A 25,598-nucleotide genomic window follows, 5' to 3' on the forward strand; every position below is an offset into this window, starting at 1 on the left:
GTAAAGATTAGAGCTGCGTAAACAAGAAGATGGTTGTTACGTGGATTTAGGATCTGATGGTTTCCACACACCTATCCAATTTCTGGACCTCTTACCCCGTTCAGGGTCACTAGAGGGGGCTGGAGCCTATCACAGATGTCATAGAGCATGATGTGGGCTACACCCTGCAGGTTGCCAGGCTAACACAGAGAGAGGGGCAGCTATTCAAACTCACATTTATACCGACAGGCAATACTGAATTACCAGTTAGCCTAGCATGTAAGTCTTTAGACATAGGGAGAACATTCAAACCACAGAGAAAGCTCCTGGTCTTCTGGGGGATTCAAACCATGAACCTTTTTGGAATTTCGATCACATATCTGGCCCAAAACGCTGGATTAGACAATGACCCCAGTTCTATGTTGTTCTGTGTTTACTTCAACACGGAACAGCAGCAGCTAGCAACAGAGCTAATGTACCATGGAGGAAGCTAACAGCAGAGAGACAGCAATTTTGGAGGTATTTCACGCTGCAACACAAAAAAACCTTTAACTTAAAGTTTTTTACACTGCACCTACAGGCCTGACTGCTCCTCATTGCCTTTGTTACCTGTTGAATATCAGGGTCTGGCTGCTGGGCTGGACACTTGGCTAGCTTTGTGTTAGCATGTTGTCTGTGTAGATGCTTGCTATACATCTGTCTATGCGAAGATTGCCATTACTTTGTAACATGTTGCACCCAACACTGTACTTATGGTAGCATAACATGCTTTTGTCAATGTGATTAGATATTATTTCATATCAGCTGCCTCCTGTTAGCTTTTCTTAGATGCTGTAAGCCCCCAACCTCCAGAAATGTCACTTATGAACTGTCTGTAGGCAGAACTAAATGCAATCTGAACAATTAGGTTTCTCCTGCAAAATCAAATCGCTATATCAACTCTATAGTTTAAAAAAAGTGGAATAAACTGAGTAAGCATCCAAGGATGGAGTCAAGTTACTACAATACACTCAAGCTCCTCCTACCACTTTCCCCACCTTATCCATACCCACCTCCTCTCCATGCTCCTGTTATCTAGCATTTTAATGCATCTATAGTCATGCTAATGGTTCTCAGAATTCAAAATAATTTCTTCTTTGTCCTGCTCTGCCACTCAGCACTGATAGAGAAATGGTATCTCTGTCTCTTCCTCTTCCTTTGCCTTCATTCTCAAAGAATATGACTTTGACAGAGTCCTGTCAGTCTGTCGGTCTATCACACTTATTCTGTGTGTCAGATTAACGGCGGTAAGGAGTCGAGAGTGCTGACAGGACATGTAGGAGAAGAGAAGAGAAAAGAAGAGAAGAGAAGAGAAGAGCATGCGTTTTACATTATGAGTGGTCCCAACCTTTCTATTCATGCTGGTTGACCTTTCCATCAGTAGGTAATCGAGAGGAGAATGTCCTTTACTATAAAGGCTGGATGTTAAGTCACGCTCCTCTCTGGCCCAAAGAGAGAGGAGAGCACCTCATGTCACTCCAACACAGCCCTGGGTGAAGCACAACGGTTGGGGTGAGGGGCAAAATGGATATTACAGAGAGGCAGAAATGTGTGTGTGTGTGTGTGTGTGTGTGTGTGTGTGTGTGAGGGCTGGGATAGGATGGGAGGGGAATAATACCGGTCTGCCAGTTCAGGTCATTGTCGAGAAAACATAAAACATAATCATCCATTAAAATGCAGCTTCACACCCTCCATCACATCCATGGTGGAGCTGCTGCTATAAATGCTGTGTATGTGTGTGTTATTGTGCGTGTGCGTGTGCACACACACATTTACTCAGCTATGTTAGATCTACAGGCATAAAGAGACGGAGGCTGGAGGTTTGTGGTGGGTCACTTTATTGCATACTGTGTGCGTGTGTAAATGGCAAGTGCGGTGTCCCTTTGTTGGAATTGTGTCACATTTTTGTATGAATTTATATTTGATCATCAAGCGTTAGTGTGTGACAGTGAAGAATTGAATGTGACGTGAATGATGCATAAGATTTACCCTGGACAGCCGGGAATGATGCTATAAAGTGAATACACCAGTTAACGATTGCGATAAGAATTCCCCTCTTTTATAGAACATGTGAAATATGTTTCCATAAAACTAATTTTCAGAGCTAAACCTAATAATTTGCTCAATTTTAGACTTCCCACGGGTGAATTTCAACAAAGGTTTCCATGCACTATTCCTCTACGGTCGGCTTCAAACATAATAAAATGGCGTAAAGACCTGATTGATAGCCTTCATGAAAACAAAAGGACAAAAATAAAGACTGACTGCACCTTCCACACTCTGTGTAGTGTCAGTATGGATAGAAGGCCTGAAAACACAATTCAAACAATAATTAGGATAGCTTCTACTGTAGTGGTTAACACATTTACCTAACATGAGAAAGGTCAATGGTTCAGGAGAGGTGTCATGAACCTCAAACGGTATAAAAATCTGCACCAAATCAAGTAAGTGGATCCATCTGCTGTGGTTAGCCCTTGTATATAAGAGAGCAGATGAAAGAAGATGATAGCATATACTTACTAATGGTTAATTATACAAATTACAAGCAAGTAACCACAATTTGATGAATTTACTAGGCTGATTATTTCGAGCTCATGAACTATGCATCCATCTGTCCTCTTGCTCTTGCTTATCCAAATCAGCATTGTGGGAGTGGGGGTGCCAGAGCCTGAGCTGCCAAAGGGCAAGAGATGACCCTGGACAGGTCGCCAGTCTGTCATACATAGACACTCACACCTACAGCCAATTTAGAATCACCAATTAGCCAGACCTCAAGCATGTCTTGCAAGGAAGCTGGTGTACCCAGGGAGACAGCATAGGAGAACATGCAGAAAGGCTCCAGCCTGGATTTGAACCTGATCCAAACTGATGGAAAAGTTATAACTCAACAGGATTTTTGGAATCTTTCTTGCATAAAAACTTGCAGATGACCAGTGAGAGTGTAAATAAGAGTTGGTAACCTGCTTGCTGTGACTAATGTAATTGTGTCATCTTTTACGAGGGGGCTGAACTGAATGAAACTGGGCTCTTGTCTCGGCTCTTTGTCCCCGGAGATGAGAGCGATGAGTTATACCCATCTGCAAATCGAGACTCTAAACAACGCTATCGCTTTTAAACGCCAATCAGCGGGGGCCAAGTCTGTATTTCAAACTTGTAGTCTTAACAGTGTCACACAAAACACAAAGACCAACACACGCACTAAAGTTTCGCTGTGACACACTGCAAATCCCCGCTGATTGAGGGTAAGCGAGCTTCAGACGGCTCTTGTGTATAACTAGCTCCAGCCCAGCAGATCAGAATGGCTGGCAGCAAACTTACATGTTTGTCATCTAAAAACTATTCAGCCTCCACTTAGCCAAGTGCACAACACAAACAATAGACAGCCCGTTAACAATGTACCATTATCTGGAGAATGATGGAAGGAGGGGTACATGTGGAGAGAGCGGAGAAAAAGAAGGAGAGGGCGAGGAGGAGAGCGGCAGCTAAAAAAAAGAGAGAGGATAAAGGCAGAGAGATGAGAAGGAGGATTGCAGAGAGACCAAACTGTTATTTAAACCAGGCGGCCACGAAAACATCACAATAAATAACTCGGCTGTTTAGTCTCCACCTCAGATGCTGGGAGAGCAACGGAGCGCAACACACGACGGAGAGGGAGGGAGGTGAGAGGGTGTGTGTGGAGGGGAGGAGAATTAAAGGGAATTGGGGAGGGGTGAAGTGGTAGAAGAAGGGAAGGAGGGATGGAGAAGGAGATAAAACACATTACAAGATCGCTCTCCGTTGTCAGGCTCAAAGGAGTATCCGGGATCGTCTCTCCTCTCGACTAATGAAAGGAGCAGCTTCACAGTCAAGTACCAGGACGCATGCCTACTTGCAAACACACACGCGTGCATGAATGTGCGCACACTTATACTCTTAGACTTAAAAAAAAAGAAGCAAAAACATAAACACATTTAGCTCACATTCACATGACAGAGAAGATTTTATGCTGTTGTTTGGCATCACAATGCCTGCGCACACTCAGCTCAGACTCACACCTTCCCCTTCACACTCGCACACACACAAATGCACGCGCACACGCGGGAGCCCTTTCGTCGTCCTCAGCAGAAAGAGTGGCACGGCGAGGGCCCCTTTGACTGCACAGAGCGCTGCCTCACCAGCCAAGGCCGTTGATGAGAGGAAAATAGTGCTAATGCAGCAAGGAAGCTGTTCTTTCCCAATTAAGCCAATAAAACACATGCTTCCCTCTTTCCTGTAACTGCCTAATAAGCCATAAACACAGCTGAACATTTATAATTCTAGCTAGTACATAAAAAAAAGAAAACAGCACTTCCCATGTGTGCAGGGGTGAGGTGTGTGTGAAGAGAGTGAAAGCGCTGGTGATTGCAGCGGCCATGGGGAGAAATAGCTTTTACTACTAAAAGAAATATTTAGTACCTCTCTGAATTAATGTGAGGGAGGTGGTGGGAGAGGAGAGGGAGGATGAGAGGCTTGGAACTGTCGTACTAGACCAAAGCAGATGTATCTATCCTCCCTCCTGTGTTTAGGAGAAGCTGAGGATGCTGAACTCCCTGTTGAGATGAGATGAATACCTTCACTGAGCGCCTACAAGCTCCCATACACATACATGGAGGCAGATATATACAAATTAAAGAAATAAAACTATACAAACCCCGAGCTGTTTGCAAACATGAACTCTGCAGGTTATGGTCCACTTCAGATGTGTTCTCGCTCCATTTGAGCTGAGTGTCCATCTAGTGAGTGGATACTGGAGGCAGGATGTGACATCAACTCCCTCACTGTGGCTTCACTGGACACTCGTTTGTGCACAACTGGCCACCTGAACCTGGCAAGTAAAGACCTCTGTAATGTTTAAAACAGTTCAGCTTTAGACTTTAGTGCGGTGTCGAGCTACCAGGTTCTTCTATGATTTGAGACTGTCTTGACAAGTCTTTGGTGCATGATAAAACAGGTTAAACAGGTGACATTTTACTGGCATGGATTGGACCTGCTTGTCCTCTTATCCTCCTGAGAACTGAGGAAAAAAATATTATTTCACTGTTGCTGGTTTTGTGATTTCCTGCCTCTTTGGAGCTAAAAGTGGCTGACCAAACACATGAGATATCAAATCAAAATATATATATCAGAAACAAATGTCCATTGCATAGGACATACATGAACAGGCTGGGTCTCAGGAGGATATGGCTCAGTCAGTCTAGAGCAAAGAACGGGACGGCAACATCCTTCCAGATAGGAAAAATTGGTGGTCGCCTGTTCCCACCACTAACACATGACCCTACGCTGTGTTCACTGCATCATTCCATGTTTGGCACTGATCACCACCTGCACTCATGTATATATCTATCTACTTAGCACTTTTAATTCTTATTCTTATTTTTATTTTCATGTCTATTTAAGCGTAATTTATGACAGTATGTTTGCACTGAAGCACCGCAGCAATTTCCTAATGTTGTAAACCTGCTCAACATTTGGCAATAAAACCCTTTCTGATTCTGATTACTTTTTTTTTTTTGCATTAAGTGATCAGTTGCAAGGGACTGCAACAATCAACTGGGCCCAGAGGTTGAGCATGTGGTACCGACAACACACAGGTGCAGTTGCTGTCCGACTTGAAGTGACTGCAGTCATTCTGAGACAGATGGATGAAGGTTTGCAAATAATCTCTTTCTAATTTATAAATGCAGACAGATTGCGAACGTGGAGCAATCTGAGTCAGTTTGCACAGATTAGTGCAACTTGTCTGGGGACTCGACTCAGCTGATTGCTAACCGGTTGTCCAAACACATACTGTATGTCAGTTTGTGGTAAAATTGCTATCCTGCACCACCTATGTCACTTTTTGTGCAGGAATTTCTGTTGCAAATCTATGAAGGACTAACTGGCCTCTGAATGTATGTAGATAATGTGGATTTCTGTTTGATGTGAATTTATGTGTATATACAGGCAGCAAAGGATTTGCAATTTTTGCCGATTTATCACATACAAACAGATTGCATGTAAAGAATGTAACTATTAGCAGGGCGATAAGGAAGCAGAGAACTGCTCCTCCTTTACTTTTCGTGTGAGTTCAGCTGCTTCCTGGATTGTGTTTTTGCCTCCTTGCTGGGTTGGCTCAACTTTTTTCCTCCTGGGCAAGAGGAGTCATAAACACAGCATGGGATCGCTGTTAAGCAGTTCCTAAAAAACACATTTGCACTTTATTGTCTAAGTGCAGGAGCTTGGCTCTGGTGGGAGAGAAACGAAAGGGAGGAGATCAAATCTGCAGATTGTGTACATTTAATCTCTCTGAGATGAATGAATTTAAGGTAGTGCTGACATGAACAGTTTTTTTTTTAATTTAATAATAACACCCAGATTTCTGTGGAGGTACCCCCCTGCATTTTTACAAATTAGAAATGAATACTGATGATTTCCTCTCGTACTGGTTTAATCTTATTTTTCTTTCTCATTCAAATGTATTTTATTTTGTTCTTAAGGTTTTGTGTGGATTGAAGCAGGTCAGTCTATCTGTTTCATTTACAACTGTCCTGATTTGGCAGCTGATGATTCAACTCTGCAGGATTCGAAATGCTACACCGATTGTTTCACAGAGCCACATTGTTAGCTTTAACAACATATGACTAATGTTTTTCATAAAAAGCTGTGGGAATGATGAGTTTTGTTAGCAACTGGCTCAGAGGTGGTTGTGGGACAGGTTATTTTGATTATATACATGCTTGATGGTTGAATAGTGTCATACTTTGTGTCAAATACATTACAACCTCAACACTGATGTTTACATTTTTCATAGCCTAACAATGCCTAATGCCATCTGCTCCCAGTCCATCATACAGATGCACTATCCTAGTGTACATTTGGTTTCTTTTTGGTGGTTTGTTCCATCATTGTTTACTGCAGTGTTGAAGTGTAATCAAGCTTCTCTGTGGGCATCATTAAAGTTTAATTTGATCTCAGAGAGGGAGAGCCTTTGCTCTTTGACATTCAGAGGCGCTTTTTTTCACTTAAGTGCTTGAGAAACTGCGTATACAGAAGTGAGTGCCGTCATCGGTGTGGGCAAACGGTAAATACGCTGGTATCCTGGCCTATACTGTATTTGCTCACACACACATTAACACACACATACACAGGGTGGAATGTGGTAGAATGCAGACCTGTGTGTGTGTGTGTGTTTGTCTTTCCTGCTATTGTCAGACGGAGATTGATACCGCCTCTTGTTACTGACAGACGATTGTCGAAGCTTCCTGAAATAATTATAAAAGGCAACAACAGTAACTCACACACCCTGTTAGCCCGCCTGTCTGTCTGTCTTTCTGTACTGTACTGTGTCACCCTGCCAGTGGGACTGACTGTCTGTTTAGCTACGATCAGAAATTTAATGTTTATCAAGTTGTTGAGTCAATACCAGTGGACACAAACTGCTTATACCACAAACAGAAGGAGATGTAGAGAGCAGACTGAACACAATGGAGAGAGGGGCTTAAAGGCAAAAGGTCAGACAGTGAAAAGATGCAAACATTGGTCTGAATCATCACCTCCTATTGTCTGTGTGTCTTAGAATTCAGGAAATGTCATGTCACATTTACACATACACAGACATAAAAGCTTTGGGTGTGATCAGTCATCTCGGTAAGAATGACCGCGCGAGGCGTTTGCGCTCCGCAGATGTGTTTTTGTGTCTGTGTGTGAAACAGTATTCATGTCCTGAATGTTCTGCACAGGAAGTGGCAGCAATCCACTTCCTGTTCAGCTGGAAATCTCATCTGCAGGGCAGGCTGCCCAGGGTGTTACCACACATACGCACTGGAGCCCAAATATATGGAAGAGCAAAACACACACGCACGCACACACAGCACAAACCAACACCCAGTCTATTTCAGTTTGTCATGTATTGTCACCTGAGCCTACAGTAAATACAAACTCTTTGTTCTCGGCCCAGCACTGCTTAGGGGGCTTTTTCTTTGTGTGTGTGCGAGTTTGTGCTCTTCTTATAAGCCGACAACACTATTAATAAATGTTATTTGTAGTCCTGGTAGGAATAAGTGTGTGGTAGGTGTGGTATGTTTTACCAACAAGTTCCACCTATTTATTGTGGAATTATCACAAGATTTTACTAATGTGGGAGCAAATGCGTGTTGGAGCACAGTAGGGTAATAACCCAGGCACACCTTGGAAACCTCAGTTTGCTAGCGACAAAGTGTATTCCCCAACCAGTTGGGGAGTGGTTGCTGTGAAACTGGTTGCTAGGAGATATATGGCGCTGCACCAAAAAGCTCCTTGTGGTTGCTTTGGATCCTACAAGATTGCTGGTGGTTTGCATGGAGTGTTTGCAGACATGTTGGCATCTTCAATGCAAATTCCACAGCCAGCAACCACTCATGAACCAGTAGGGGGAAAACCATTGACTGAAGGTAGTGACTGTGACAAATGATGAGAGAACTACACCAGCCAGCTTTAAACAAGATCTCAGTCTGCTTACTCTAGTAAAACCAAAAATCTGGAGATGACAGTGAGATCAACCACTTGTCAGCTGCAGTAAACATGCATGCATATATGCATTATATAAGTTTTTCTGTAAAATCAAATTAATGATTAAAATATGCACATTAGGAACAAGCATTGTTATATTATCATCTACATTAAAAGTGCAAATAAAGACAGTAATGCCAAAAATTGTGAAAATAAAGGTCAGGGCACAAGCTTCAGAGTTTTCCTGTGAGACTAATTAAAGACTTTTCACCTATTTGTAATCTGAAGAAAGCTGCTTAAAAACAAACTGTTTGTAAACAGACTAAATTGGCGTAATGAAGAGATGATGACACAGAGTAATCTTTCTGAGCCATAATGTCAAAATAAGCGGCACTTTGGAGGGAAGAAGGTGACTGCATGGAGCTTTGTTGATCTGATTTAGCTCCTGTAATCACCCAGCGGCTGAAATTTATATTATGTAATGTTCAATTTCCATTAAAAGAAACCTTTAGATAAAAACTTGAGAAATCTGTGAAAATTTCAGGGGTTTTTTTTCTCAACTTGATGCCAAGCATTTACTCAGTTGCACAGGCCTTTTATTTATGCTTTAAGTGGCCCTAAAACCACACAAAGCCCGTGTGTTTAATGACGTCAGTAACACATTTGAGCAGAATACACGCCGCACATAAATAAACAGCTACAGCACAAAACGCAAGATGTTCAAAGATGAGAATTAGCATAAAATAAAACAAAGAAATTAAACTCCTCGCCATTTATGTGCGGCTGCTTGTTCGCCGAGGCAAACAGACTGATTTAACTAGTAAATAAAGTCACAACACTCTGGCTGAATCTCCGGAGATTTAACCTTAACCCTGGAGAGTGTTGCATAACAGCAACAAACTTGACAGATAAAACACAGGCTGTTAGCACCCTCCCCACACACACACCCACACCCTTACCCCCCTCTCCCCAGTGTTTGACTAGACAGCAGTATCCAAACACAGGGACTCCTCACTACACTGACTTTACAAGGACTAATTACCAGCTGGCACTGAGTGTAGACAGATGGTAGAGAGAGAGAGAGGTGGAGAAGGAGTACACAGGGAGGCAGAGAGAAGATATATTTTGTCGCTCAAGTGTATACGTGAGTGTGTGAGTTGGTGTACATAAGCTAATTTGCGTCAATAATTATCATCCACCCTGCAGCAGACAAAAGGACTGCCTAAACATTACTAACTGATGTCTGATGCCAACTCCATTCGTCTTCTGCAACAATGTCAGAGCAGTAGATTACTCCTTTGTTGTTTCTTTCATGTCTCTGTGAATAGAAAGCTAAACTGTACGCCGTTTCCTCCTCCCCCCTCTGAAAAAACAAAGCATGCAAGCATTTTTTCTCACATCAGCAAGCAACACATGTACCATACTTTTCAGCCATACATTTCAGGTACTTTCTGAAATGTCACCATTTAGTGCCATTGTCTGGAACTAAACAACGACTAGATTAGCAGACTAGCAGGGTTTCCAAGTAGTTTTCGAACACGGTAAAGAATTTAGCAGCTAAAAGCCAGATATCACCATCAGGTGTTGGTGCACACCAAGCTAAGTCATGAGTATTGTGAACTACAGTCATATGAAACTTCACGCTAACTAAAGTTGATAATATGTTGGTGTTTAGGTTGACCGGTTGTCAGAATGCACTAGTTCAAGAAAATGACCTCACCTACACTATGTGCCAGCTATTGCAGCCCCTAGTGGCTGTGTGAATACGTGCATATATAATGTGTGGCATATATATCTTTATGTCACTATTAGGTTGGAAATTCTGTGCTAAGAAACCAACAAAATAGAGCAACAAATGAGACAAATCATAACTTTTCACTAACCCTAACAAAGTGCTGAAAGCTAGCCAAATAATAAAATGAACTGAAACTAAACAGAGTTTACAAAATGAAAGGGAAACTTTAACTTTATTTAACTTTCTCCTGGTCAAATGTTCAGAGTGTTCTCCCAGCATTCTACCGTTTTCATACTGTTTCACTCTTTTAAGACTGGAAACACTGTTTCAGAAACACTGAAATTAGTAAGATACACCACCACTAACACTGTGTGTTTGGGAGATGTGTTGGTCATTTCAAGAGTAGGTGGTGTATCCAAACTGGAACTTTATTTTATCAATAAACTGAATACATCTTGCTTAATAAAAATAAAAAAAATCAGTGGGAAGTCTGCTTGTTGTCTATTGATAAATGTGAATAAGTGGTTCTCTTATGGGCAGTACGGTAATGCAGTGGTTAGCACCGGTGCCTCGGGCTGTGAACATGCTCGCTGGCTGGAGCTTTACTGTTTAGTTTGCATGTTTTCCTGCGTCTGCTTGGATTTTCCTTGGGTGCTCCGGTTTCCTCCCACAGTCCAAAGACTTGCCTGTTAGGTTAATTCATTATTCTAAATTGGTTGTATGTGTCATGTCGGTTTCAGTGGTCTTTCTGTTTCACTGCGAAAGACTGGCAACCAGCCCAGTGTATCCCACCTCTCAGTCAAGCTAAGGCTCCAGTCACGCAGGCCTAGAGACAACTTGGCAAACCCCCTGCCATCCACCCTTCACTGGACTAATATATATATATATTCCCCAACCAGTTGCTGATCAGTCACAAAGAAGTATTCGGTTCTCCACCTAAACTTCTTTGCAGTTGCTTTGGTCTCTTGAATATTGGCTCCTGTAGTTTGCATGGAAGATGCTGGCTTGTTTGCAAACACTCACCAACTAGTTTCTAAGCAGTAGTGTGATTGTAAACTATAAAGTTGTGCTATTTGAAATGTGTTGCCGCAGTGAGGCACAACTGTTATTCTGAGGCAATAGTTCTACTTTTCTGGTTTAAGTCACACATTTTCCAAGTGTCACTGCCATTTGGTAATTAGTCAGGGACGGTTTGCTTACAAATCTGCATCTTCCATGCAAACTAGAAGTGACTGTGATAACCTCCCAACCAAAGCAATGCAAGGAGGTTTTTTGTGCCAGTGCCCTCTTTACAACCAATGTCACCTGTCAACTGCCAGAAACTTCCAGCAACAACTCACCAACCAATTGGCAAATACACCTTTTTCTCCAGTGACTGAGGCCTAAACGGTGACCCTGTAACAATAAGCATACAGGGTACAGATAAGCAATAAAGGCGATGAATGGAGACACTTGCTTAGAGCAGAACAATTGTTAATACTTGAATTATTCCTACAAGTCAAGTCAAAATATTTAATGCTGCTGCAGAGGAAAAAAAACCCCTGAAAGAGACAATAAAACACTCAAACTAACTTTTCCTGTATCTAAATGTAACAAAGCGTCTCTTTGGAATAATTAAATCTGTGTGCTGTTTTCAGGCTCTGGTGCCCTCCTTTAGTCTAAACCTCGGCTGTAGTTGAGTTATTTCTCTTACTGTCTGTGCACTTTGCACTTCTCCTCTCCTCCCGCTGAACTCAAGCCTTCGCATTTTTCAGCCCTCTCCCGCTTTTTCAGCATGACTCCCCTTCCTCAACCCTCAGTTATTCCTTCTCTGCATCCCCCCATTTCTCTCTCCTCGCACCCCTCTCGTTAGCCGGGTATAAATCTCCAGAACTAACCCAGTAATTTAACCAATTAGCATCTCAGATATGAAGGTGGCATCTAAATTACGACGGTGCAGAATAGTGATGCATGTGGCCCCGGCTGCTGAATTTACAACCTCTCGTTACATATTCAACCAGCATAAATCAAGCGTTCCCCACTGACACACGGCCTTATGGGTAGGCACGGGCCGAGGTGGAGGGAACAGTCCCGGGGATGCGAGTTAGTTAATCATGTGGAAATAAGAAGCATAACCTAGATTCGCAGACACACATACACACCAATAAAACACATCGTAAACCTTTCTGAATACACACTTTTCCAGATACACACTCACATACACACATGCTTGAAAAAACAATATATTATATAAACAAACACAAACAAAACAAAGTAATCACAAAATTAAAAACAATGCAACACAGAATCTAAGCACAGATGTTTTGTTTTAGGCACCTCCCTCACCTTCCCTCTCTTCCTCTACCTCCTGCCAACACACGCACACACACACACACACACACACACACACACACACACACACACACACACACACACACACACACACACACACACACACACACACACACACACTCCTGCCTAAATGAGTGTTTCCGTGTGTTGATGGGCAAGACAAAGAGCCCATGCAGTAACCAATGCGTGTGTGTGTATGTATGTGTGAAGGCTTGTGTGCCTCTGTTGTTATCTCAGCGCGTGGTTTCAGCAGCGGTGCGGGGCGTCTGGTCCTCACAGCGGCGGTGGCGACAGCGAGTGAGTGATAACTGTAGTAAAAGTGTAGTAAACAGTCTGAGTGATGGCGGCTGTCGGCGGGGCCAATTGAGCGTGTGACATCAGCCGTGACACATCAGTGGAGAAGCACAACGGTAATGACAGCATCGCCACGCAGTGCGCTCAGGCTATCTGTTACTGCTTAACAGCCGCCACACACGCACGCACGCAGGCACAGACACCGCACACACACACATATAGTCGTTGATGGGGATAAATCTGACTTTCAGCTGCTGAGAACCTGCAATTGCTCTGAATCTGCTTCCAAGTCATGAGAGAGAATTTGTGTTTTTCCGTATGGGGGAAGGTTAGAGGAAACTCAAAGCAGGGGAATCTTAGGGTTTAGGTGTAGCTGAAGGGTGAAAGGTCATGAGCTCGACTCCCTGGAGAAACACTACAAATACTGCTGCTCCCGCTCTGAGCATCATTATAACCCCCCACATACACAGACACCACATACCACAAATCATTATAACATGTAGTCTTATAATGAGCTGGTCACCTTCTAAACCTTCTAAAAACTAATCCCCTGATGCCTCTTTCTCACACTCTCACCTACCAGCCTCCCATGAGACCCGCCGACTGCAGGGGTCTCATAATTAGACACAGGGACACGGATATGGGAAATACAGACTCATTCAGCACTGAATGAAGACTATGGACCACATTTAGACAATACTTAATGTAAAAAGTTAGGACAGACACTCCTGTGAGTCAACTAAACTATCAGGTAAACAGTTAGGCTATCTATCAGTGTGTTCCATTTGAAGTCAGAAGTCGGAATTTCTCAGATTCCAATCGGAGTTTTCAACTGGAGTATCCCCGGCTTCACAATCCAACATGGCAGCAGTGCATGTAAATAGTAGTAAAACTGTGAATCTTTGCAGCCACTATTGTCTATTTATGACTCGCAAAATAAGCCATGCACAGCGCACTGACCATGAACATGCCACAGCTGTGCTTTGAAATCACAAGCATTGTCCTGTCTTGCTAGTGTTGTTTGAATGGCTCCAAACAAATCCTCTTTTGCCTTACGTTTTCTACTTTACCACTGGAACATTCTCATCTCAGCAATGACGTCACTCCGAACTCTGACTTTTGAGGAAATGAGCATCATGGGAGTTCTTTTCATTAGATTGTCATTGAAGTTCAGTCTAACAAATTCTCGTCCTTTAATCTTTTGATGCATCATGTTGCATCATTAGCAAATGACTAGAGAACAAATACGACTGTAACCTCCAAGTAGCTGGGAAAAATTGCAGGTTACACGCTGAATTTTTTCACACTCAGAACCAGTTGCAAGTAGTTGCGGCAACTGCTTTCGATTGCACAGGTCGCCTCATGGGAGGCAACCTCTCCATACGACTAAGGTCCAACTCAGACTGACTCCAGTCACTCTCAGACAGACTGGCAAAGGTGTGAAATCTGAGTCAGTCTGTGCTGATGAGTGCAACTGCGACGCGTCTCCTGCAGTAGGGGACTCGACTCAGCCAGTTGCCACCTGCTTGGTTTCTGGTCATATCCCAGTATTGAAGCAAGGTTGCTGAGCCCCTATGTCACCGTTCTGCAGCTGCACCTTGACAATATTTGTGGAAGAACTTCTGATTTTCTGTTTCACATCTGTGAGGTTCTGGCTGGATTCTGAATGTAAGTAATTAGTGTTAATTTCTGCATGTGTAGACGGCAACAGATTTGTGATTTTCACCAATTTGTTGTAAACTGATTGCACAAAATTGATTTATTTTATTATTTTGAAGGCAACAACTGGTGCCCATCTTTTAAGCAACCATTTCAAAAGCAACAAGAGCTCAAGTTCATCGCACACGGTCGCAGTAATTTTGGTTGTGCCGTGGTCTCCCTAGTGTGACTGTAGCACAGGACACTATATTTCTAATGAGATGACATCACTCGGGTTTTCAGTTTTTATGGTAAACGTCTGTAAAAAAAAAATACGTTCAGCAAGAACTGTCAGCAGTGAGGTTTGTGGGTAAGAATTAGTGGTGACTGCTCCCTGCCGAGAAATATCACATGTTGCCAGCTGAAAGTGCTTCCAGGAGGATCTTGTTTCCATAAAGACACGTGACGAAGGCATCAGAACTAACATGGAAGACAGTGAGACATTCACCAGTGCTCTTCTAACATCTACTTATCCACGACTACATAGTTGATGTTTATTTACTAAAGAACCACACAGGAGATGTCATATTAGTGAGTTATCACCAGGTAATTATGCATTCATAATTAAACAAACCGATTTAACTCAACACTTTCTTCTTCTTCTTGTGTCGTTTGCGATTAAAACTGTAATTGCTCATTAATTACTCATCACTCCATGATAAGGTGCTGTTTTTCTGCTGCCTAGAGGAGGGAAACATCATACATAGTAGTTACTTATGAATCATAAAAAACTATGACTATGATGCCTCACTTTACATAAAAGGGAAAAAGAGGCTGTAATTACCAGTACATCCCTATTTCTGAGTAAATACGTGCTACTGAGTAACTTAGTAATTACTTCCTACTTCCTAGTTCTCAATTACTATGTTACCATGTATTTCTCTGTTATCTCAAAGGAAAGTCATATTATTTTATACCCTCTAGGCTTTTGTTATTAATTAAATGATCAATTTTAATTTTACAGGCAAAAAATTAGAAACAATTTCTCCTTTTTATGTATAAGTATCACAGCGTCATGACAGAAATATGGCGTTTGCAGCATAAAACTCACATAACAGGTGGTATTTTTAGCCAATAAAAAGACTGTGATGCTTAACATAGAAACAAGAATAAAAATGGGTCCATCATAAAAACATTACATGTGGCCATCATTATCTGAATTATAGTTTTGGACATAATTTTGTGGAAGTTAATATGACTAAGGTGTTTGAATGTTGCTTTTCTGTCTGTTAACGCAAGGAACCAAGTTTTTGCCACCTTTCGGCTTTAGGGGCAGTTTCTCATAAAAGCCAGCATTATAAATACTATGATAAGACCAGTTAAGTTTATGCCAGACCCACAGGTCACAGAGAAGAAATGCAGATTTAGAGAAAAAAAAAAGAAAACTTCTTTCATTTTAAATAAACACCCGGATGATAGAGGCGGATTTGAGACTCAAGCCTGCAAACACCTACGCAGCCTGACCCGAGTTCAAGTGTTTCTATCTCTCTTTCTCTCGCTCCGAGAAAGATACAGACGCAGAGGGAGAGAGAGGGAGAGAGCAGCATTTAACCTCAGAGGGTCAGACTGAAAAAATAAAAAATCAGCTGAAATTCTCTGTGATCAATATGTCCAAGAAATGCACACACCCACACAGTGCTGCCACGGAGGACACCCATGAGCATCAGCACTCAGATACACATGAGCCATCCCTAATAAGCGCACACAAGCTAAAAAAACCTAAACACTTCACTGTAACACACACACACACACACAGGCACAGTGGAAGAAGAGCTGGCCACAGCTGCGCTCTCCTCATGAGCGCAGCACTAACTGACGGCTAATCGATTAGTGCTCGGTGACCTCTGACCTCACTAGCTTCCTGTCTGACAGATTACACCTCCGCAGTTCCATAGGACTGCATTCGCCTGCCTCGTTTTGTGTGTGTGTGGTTTTGGGTTTTCGTTATTTTTTTTGTCTCCACAATGGAACAAAAATAACAGAAACATCTCTCAAAGCAGGGTGGTCCATCTCATAATCCCCACTTGCGTGAACTTGCATGTAATATTACAGTAAATGTGTGATTATGTGAGTCAAGGAATTTTCTTTCTTTTTTTTTTCTTGTCAATAGCAGCGCAAAACATAGTGTTTGTTGTTGTTTGGGCGTGTGCTATGTGTTACTGTGGTGACACAGACGGTGCGCAGATCAGGCAGCTCAGACTGGGAGGGGTGATGTGTGTGTGTGTTCATGTGTGTGTGTGTGTGTGTTAGGAGGTAGATAACAATGCCCCTCTCGGCAGGACACTGGTGCTCTCTTCCTGGTTTGCTTTACACGGGAAACACTGCCCCAACACACACACACAGACACACACAGAGGCACACACAGATATTTATACCTGTATGGGTTGCAATGACTTCACCAGCTCGCCCTGCACAGCCAAACAAAGGGAAACAACAGCAAACCAGTGTCCCTTCAAAACACACACACACACACAAATAGAGGAGAGTGTAGAGCTTGCAGACTCAGCCGTCCGTTAGATGAGACAAGGTTAGCGTTTTTATTCCGACACGGCTATTAATAATGAAATGATGCATGGCTGGCACATTCGTACTCTCCTCCCCTTTCCTCTCCTCTCTTCTCTTCTACAAATTCCTTCTTACAGTTGTACAAACTCTCATACAGTAGGTAAACACACTCCTGCTCAGCCTCCCAAAACACATCAACCACAAGTTCACTTTGTGGTAAAGGGGGGGAAAAAATTCCACGTCTCATCAGTGTGTCAGTTAACAAGTATATATATGTATGTGTGTGTAATCTGCAGGGAGTTTCCAGATAAACTAAATGTGTTTGCTTTTTAATGACAGAGCTTAAGATATTCACACACACATGCACACACGCCACCGCCAACCACCTATCATGAATGAGCCACTCTGTATGCTTACCTCAATTCCATGTGTGTGTGTGTGTGTGTGTGTGTGTGTGTGTGTGTGTGTGTGTGTGTGTGTGTGTGTGTGTGTGTGTGTGTGTGCGTGTGTGGAAGAGAGACTAATCGCTGTCCAGTAATAGGAGCATGCTAAGAGAGATCTCTGTGTAGGAGCCCAGAGGCCTTTAGCCACAGTCTCATCGCCCACCTGGAGGTTATCCACATACCACACCAATGCACGCGCTCACACGACAGCTAGTCTTTTGTTAGCCTGCCAGAGAGCCACAGAAGTCAGTCCATTGGTAGGTTACATAATCACTCTCTGACTTAATTAATCAGTAAGTTTGTTGATCAATCAGCCAAGTTAATTAGTCATTCAGCTAATTTGTCAGTTAACTAAATGAAAAGGCGTGCCTTCTGTTCCACGTCGGGATTTTTTCCCCTTACCTGATGTGATAACACACTATGGCGTCTATACAGTGCACTGTGAGGCTTGAACTAATTTCTGAGACAATGTGTCGACTCTACAGATTAAAAAGTCTTTTACGTGCCTACGTAAAAAAATTTTTTTTAGTAGCTTAAATCCATGCCCTCATCGCCTTTGCAGAGCTGAACATGAATTTGGGTAAAAATTCAATTAAACTCCTCTTTAAATATTTATACGTTTACTATGTCAGAGATTGAAATATTTGAACACTTGGTTTTTTACATCTTCAGTGGGCACATTTTTCATTGTGCAGTTTAGTAGTCAAATATTTATTACTGGACAAAAAAAAAAAAAAATCCAGTGCACCACTCACCCGCTGCTGAAAACAGTTGTAGTTTTTGACAACAAGCAGACACCTAAAGTAATCGAGGCATCACAACAGCTTTGAAAGGAACAGATGGGAAAATCTTTGAGACCCTCGTGTCGTGTTTGTAGCTTTTAGGGTAACGTGATCCCTGCCTAAGGGTGGTTATGTGCACTGGGGTGGGGGGTGGGGAGTACCGGGAGACAGGAGCAGGAAGGGGAGGATGAGAGAGGTGAAAAAGGAGGAAATGGGGAGAAAAGAAAAAGGAAAAAGGTGTATGTGTGTGTGGGGGGGTACATATTACACATCTGTGTGGACTCTCTTCAGTTTTGCCCTTTGGCAGTTTTCTTCCTGATACTCCACGCCCGATTCAAATGATACAGAAATGGTAAATGGTAAATGGCCTGTATTTGTATAGTGCTTTACTAGTCCCTAAGGACCCCAAAGCGCTTTACACTTCCAGTCATCCACCCATTCACACACACAAGCCTGATGGAGAAACTTGGCTCTTAAAAGTAAGTTGGAATTAGAATTATTCCAATTTACAGACAATACAAAGGAAAATGTTCGGGGGGAAAATGAAAAGAAGAAGAAAAAGTAGATAGACAAAGACAACAACACATATCTCCATCTCTGAACCTAAACAAGCTCCTCTGCGTTAGTTTAGACAGTTAGAGGAAATGAAAATGTGTGTGTGTGTGTCTGTGTGTGTGCATGCATGTGTGTGTGTGTGTGTCCATTAAAACAAGCAGTCAAACTAAATCAGCAAGTAATGTGAATGCCGAGCTTCTAAATGCTGGGACAGGTGCAGACTGAGAGGCTAAATGAGAGAAATGAATAAAACATAGTCCTCTCTGCCTCTTTCTCCCTCTCTCTTATACACTGTTAAATACACACACACACAAACACAGACAGAGAGAGAGAAGTGAACAGTGGCATTATGTCAATAGTATGAATAATTCCCAGCACCGATGACCTTTAACACAGGAAGTGATACTGCAGAGCGTGAGCTGAAAAGAAAGAATCAGCCTCAAATAATTAAATAAGTGTGTGTTTATGAAGTGCGAGACATCTTCACAAACCAGCCAAAGAACCTCAATGTCATCCTCCACACTCACGGAAACACCGAGAATAAATGATGAAGAAGTTTATCTGGTTAAATTCATTTACATTATCCTCCCAAAAAAGTGCAATAAACTTTATAACCACCTAAAAATGACTATATTTGTTGATGCAATCTGTATCGGTAAATAATGTCACAAAGAGAACATCTCACAGGACTTATGGCACCAAAAAGGTTAACTTCATGGAAGCGTGTTTACTGAACTGACCATTTCTAATGGCAGTGACAATAAAAATAGAAAAAAATAGGAAATTAAGAAAATTCAAATTAAGTAACCATAACCGAGCCAGTGAAACTGATGGAAGCAGACAAACCTGGCAACCCAAAGGCAAATGATGCCACTTCTCCCCCCCAAAAAACGAGACAACACTACATCTTTCGTAAAGATACAAAAAAACAGCAAATTCTTAGAACAAGATGAAAGTAAAATCAAAGAAATTTAACTCTGTCAGACCAAAACAACTCTCGGGATTTATCTCAGAGAAACAGAAGAACTAGAAGAAGTGAAAAACCACCACTTTGAATGTCTTCTTCACCATCGACAGTGTAAAACCATGATACTGCACTGCACTGTCATGTTGGCTTATATATAAAGTTTCTTTAGTCATTTGTGTCTTATTCAGTATATATACAACCAAGCATTGGCGTTTTTCCAGGAAAAAAAATCAATAGCTGACATTGGAACCTTTAATTTTTGGATTATGCCTTAAAAATAGCATCTGTGATTTTCAGCTGCCTCTTCAATTTAAAAAAAAAGAAAAAGAAATCCAATGTGCTGTTAATGCAATTTTCTTACATTGTACAGTTCATTATTGTACCTGTACCTAATTATGCTGATGCCAAGCAAAGCAAATTAGAATTTGAGAGGATGAAGATCTGAAGGAAACCAGGGCAAAGACAGAAAAGAGCGATGAGGACGGGTCAAGAAAGGAGGAGGCATATTCTCTCACAGTCTATTTTAGATGTGTGTGTGTGTGTGTGTGTGTGTGTGTGTGTGTGTGTAGGCTACATGTCAGACAGTGACAGTTGAGCGAACAGTGACATACCAGGTTGGCAGAGATATTTTGGTAACTAGGACAAGTGAGAGTGAGAGGGAGAGAGCAATAGTGAGGAAGACAAAGGCGGAAAAGATGAAGAGATCGTTTAGAAGATCCCTCTCACTTTCTGTCGCCTTTCTTCACCTCACCCCTCCATCCGCCCTCCCTCCTCCTCCGCCTCCTCCTCTCTCCTCTTCTATCTGATTGACAGCGCCCCCTCCTCACCCACCCTGTGCTCTTTGATTGACAGGACTCCCCAGACTGAGGCTCTTATCCCCCTGAAACAAACCTGGCTCTGCTCCTCCTCCTTTCTCTCTTCTGTCTGCCTAGACAAGCTCCCACTCTCCCCCCCCTCCCCCCCCCCTTACTCCTCCTTTCTTCCTTCTGCTCCCTCTAAATGCCATCTTATCATCTTCACCTCCTCTTTCTGTCATCCCTCCATCCCTTCCTCTTTCCCATCATCTCTTGCTCAAGCTCTGACCCCTCTTAACCCTATAGATTACACACACACACACACACACACACACACACACACACACACACACACACACACACACACACACACACACAGGGAACCCCTTAAACCCCGAGGCTTATGTGGGCCCCTTTAGACTTTGAGAGGACACACACATTCACACACACTGGTATCTGTAGCACCCCTACACACAGAAAAACACACACTCAAACTGCCTTCCTCGCGCCGCGACACTCGTCTAAGCCCTGAACACACACCACCTGAGACTATAACCCCCTCAAACTGCTCACACACGCACAGTCTGAGCCTATTAAGCCAATTGTAGCAGTCTAAACAGGCACAAAGCTGAGCAGTGAGGTAGGTAACCCCTCAGGGCCACGGAGACGAAAACAGAGTCAAAGAAAGAAAAAAGGAGGTTGGGAGAGGGAGCAAAGCAGAGGGGTGTGGAGAGAGAGGGTGAGGTGAAGCAGAGGCACAGAAAAAAGGGAGGAAAAGGAGGAAGCGAGAAAGGGGGAAGTGGAAGTGATGGAGGAAAGTAAGAGAAAAGGGGATGATGAGGATGCTGAGTGATTAAAAAAAAGACAGTAAGAGTTACAAGTAGAAACTGAATGGCAGTCACACACACATAGACACACACACCCAGAGGAGAAGAGTGGTTGTGGCTCTTTAGGAGTCAAGCAGGCGTATGATAGGATAGCGTTGCATGTCGTTAACCCTATATTAACCCTGAGAGGCAGTGGGATGCTCAGTGTGCTATAACAAGGATTAACTGGGCCACACACACTCACAGATACACTCATACGTACATGGTACGATGGGCTAGCTGTCAGTCACACACATGTGCGCACAAGGACTGAGAGACACGCAATGAGCTGTCAGTCACTCTCTTTAATGGTTCGCACAGACAAATGTTTGAATTTGTTAAAGCATGAGTAATGTGTTTAAATGAGCGTGAGCCTTAACTCTGTTCACATGTCGATGTAACGTTTAAATGGTATGTAAATAAGTGTGCTTATGCATATCTCTTCATCTGCCAGTAACCCACTGCAGACTTGGCTGTAGCAACATTTTGGAGCCTTTTCTCTCTACTGTGCGCTGTATATGCTATAATGTAATATCAGTTTCACTTGGCTGAAACCATCCCTGCAGAAGCGTTGGGCAGCATTTATACCATGCAACAGTATCCAGGTCTTAGGGCAGTGGTTTCTTTTCTTTCTGAGAGCTTTCTTTCCAATTTTATGCTGATATGGGGCTCGTTTTAATGTGAGTGCAGATACTCTTCTTTCCTCCAGCATCTCCACAAAAGCCTTTGCTGTTGTTCTGGGATTCGTTTGCACTGTTCACACATTAGTTTCACGGAAACAGAATGCATCTCCTTCCTAAGTATTACGACTGTTGCCCGATCCCATGGTATTTATACTTACATACTATTGTTTGTACAGATGAACATGGTATCTTTCAGGAAATTGCTCACGAGGATGAACAAGGCTTCTGGAACGTCACAATTTTTTTCCAGTGTCGGGGCAGTTTCCTTTGGTTTTCCCATGATGTCAAGCAAAGGGGCCAAGACACACATCGCACTGACTCTGATGATGCTGATTAGCTCATCACAGGCTTCTAACGCTAGTGAGCAAGGTTTCAAGCTGTTTTAATAGCACACTTACTTAAAGTGCCTGGCAAAGTATGTGGACTGGTGGTCCATACATTCACGTGGAAAAGAAAGTTTCTACAGGACTCTATGTATTCCTTTGAAAAACTAAATTGTCGTATGTCTGTATGACTTTGTCAGCCTTTTGCATTGTGAAGGACTTAATTGTGGAGGAAAATCAGCCCACTCTTCCTTACAGCATTGCTTCAGTTCACTGAGGTTTTTGCACAGCTCGCTTAAGGTCCCACCACAGTATTTCAGTCAGGTTGAGGTTTGGACTTTGACTTGACCATTGCAACACCTTCATTCTTTTCTTTTTCAGCCATTCTACTGTAGATTTTCTGCTCTGTTTGAGATCATTGTCCTGTTGCATGATCCATTTTCAGCAAAGCTTTAGCTGTCAGGCTTGGCTGCTGTGCATTACAACCAAACATCTCCAATTTGGTCTCATATGTCCAAAGGACATTGTTACAGAGGTTTTGTGGTTTGTTCAGATGCAACTTTGCAAACCCAAGCCGTGAATAAACGCCCCAGACCACCAAACTGCCAAAACGTCTTCTTCTATAGAGGCGCTCACATCTGCTGACGGTCAGTTAAGTGCATTAGCGTCCATCATCCCACATTTTCACATAACTATAAATCCAATGCGGAGCTTGGCACGTGCACATCTGCATGTTGTAGCTTCATACTATCACCAGAGGGCAGTGTAAAAAAAACAGATCACAGACAAGAATGTGGGATACTCTTGTTTATGTTTGTGCTGTTTTTGGTCTTTTAGTTGAGCCGTTAAAAAGAAGGAATTTATCACAGACATCTTTGTAGCGAAGACGCCATTTTTTGTTTCATTTCTTCTTCATCCCGAAACATTGGCATTACCTTTCAGTTCAAGCCAAATTGTCAACCAATCCGTATTGTACCTTTGTAACTATTATAACTAAATGCAGCATACACTTGAGTATGTATAACCACAGATGCAGGGGGATATATCTGCTAAGCCCTTAATGTTTTCATTGTAACTGTTTAAAATAACTATTAAAGTTACATTTTGAATATTTCTTTGGAGTGGGTGAGTTAATTCGAGCTCTACTTCTGTTTACAATCAATGACACTTTAAGCTGTCATTTTGACTTTGCCTCATTCTCTCTCCACATGTTTGCGTCAAACAGCAGAGCTCCAGATGTTACACCAAGAGGCTGTGAACCACTGCAAAGTGGAGGGGGCAACAGGAAGTATCCCACGGTATCCACGGTAACCTTGACATTCCATCTTGACCAAGTTCCCTGACATCTCCCACAATTCACTCCGCTTTTCTCCTCCTGCCGTGGAAAATGAGACGTACACCCCCTGTGTGTGCGCGCACACACACACACACACTTCAATAGTCATCAAGCATCAATGTAACAAACAGTGACACACGTATTATGATTATGCAGCTATTACTTTGTCAGTTTGTGTCTAATATATCAGCTATTCTTTTAGGGGCCAAACCCAAGCCTTAGCCATGAATCCACACACGCAGATTACATACACACTTTCTAGGCAAATATATAAAAGGCTGTAAGCTGAGACGTTTGAGATAGCCGACAAAACAGGAGAATTGGGCGGTGGTGTGGCAATACTTATAATATCCTTCACGAACACACAAATGCACGTATAGCGTATGACACACGCACACGTTTGTGCACTTAATAAGATTTCTCCAAACACAAAGAAAAAGAGGAAAGAGGAGTTTTGCACCGTATAGAGCGAAACCTTGTACATCCCCTCCAAAGTGGCGAGAATAAAGAATCTCATTCATGCCAAATTATCCCTGTAATAACCTTTATGACCTCTGTTTGCGGCGCTGATCACACTGATGTTTGTCTTTATGAACCTTTAGTGAAGAAGCACTGAAGGACAGTCTGTAGATACAAAGCTGAGAGTCTATGGTGTGATTACTGTTCATCAGACGCTCATAAGCCACAATATTTAAACCTCAGTTTCAATTGTGTGGTTCCTCACGCCACACAATGGGGGTATGCTTAGGGTAGGGCATGGGAACACTGTCAGTGGATCGTCTGGGTCCTGTAAGTTGTGGAGTGTTTCCTCCGTATATCTCACTTGGTCTAGCACATCTTACATGCAGTATGATTGGACTGGAATCTGGAAATCTGGATATCCCGAGGCAGGGTCAAAACCCCGAACTCTTTGTCGTGTTTCTTGAGCCATTCCAGAGAAGTCTTTGCAAGAGTACTAGTGCCTCAGGGAGTGTGCTTGGACTGCAACAGTGTCTAGATGCTGTGAAAGTAATATCCACATGAATGCCGGCACCCACTGCACTGCAACAAGAAGATCTGAGGTATTTACCTCATCTGTCAGTGCTTTTAATGTTGCAGATGATCAGCTTATATTATAATTGCCAAAAATCTTTCACAAACTGAAACTTAAACATCTGGTCATGGTGAAGTAAGAAAAAAAAGAAACACTTGGTACAAATCTGCAGGAATATGATATTTTGTACAGTGATTTAAGTTGTGTAACAATGTGGTGACAGGGAGTAGAATATTTCACTCCTCTTCCTATGAATTACTCAAACACATGCAGACAGACCGACAGAACTGCTCGCACAGGGTTAAAACAACTGCCAAGGAGAAATCAGATTAAAATGAGGTTGGATCTTATTTCAGTTTTTCTCTGTCACTTTTTTTTTGTTCTTCTTCGCTCATGACCCACTTTTCTGTGCTGCTGCAGGAGAGACAGAAAGAGGGGTGGGGTGGATGATAAGGGAGGGATAACTTCAGTCCTCTCCTGTGACAGACAGAAGGGAAGAAAGAGAGCGACAGACAGACAGAGACGAGCGGCAGGAAAACAACAGACGACTCCTGCTAGTGAGCTGCTTTGTGTTTCGCGTGACGTAGAGGAAACACACATTCATCTGAGCACTCAAGTCTGAAAGTGCGCCTTTGGGATGTAACAGAGCAGCTGATGTGTATTTGTGTCCCCTCTGCAAAGATCGATGATTACGTTACTAGAGTGCGCATGTACATGCAGATAAAACCTGTGTGTGTGTGTGTCTGCAAGT

The 25,598-nt window shown here is 42.6% G+C and overlaps 1 protein-coding gene and 1 long non-coding RNA gene across 7 annotated transcripts in view; one reads left to right on the forward strand and one right to left on the reverse strand.

Moving 5' to 3' along the window:
* LOC113030086 (uncharacterized) lies at window positions 1-25,243 on the forward strand. The gene is made up of 3 exons (XR_003273547.1): window positions 1-498; window positions 5,557-5,684; window positions 23,704-25,243. It is a non-coding gene; the product is annotated as an uncharacterized LOC113030086 (long non-coding RNA).
* Window positions 1-25,598, reverse strand: part of LOC113030084 (transcription factor COE1-like) — a 90,644-nt gene that overhangs the window by 51,664 nt on the left and 13,382 nt on the right. The window lies entirely within an intron of this gene.

This window comes from Astatotilapia calliptera, chromosome 10, assembly GCF_900246225.1.
Source record: "Astatotilapia calliptera chromosome 10, fAstCal1.2, whole genome shotgun sequence".
NCBI classification, from domain to species: Eukaryota; Metazoa; Chordata; class Actinopteri; order Cichliformes; family Cichlidae; genus Astatotilapia; species Astatotilapia calliptera.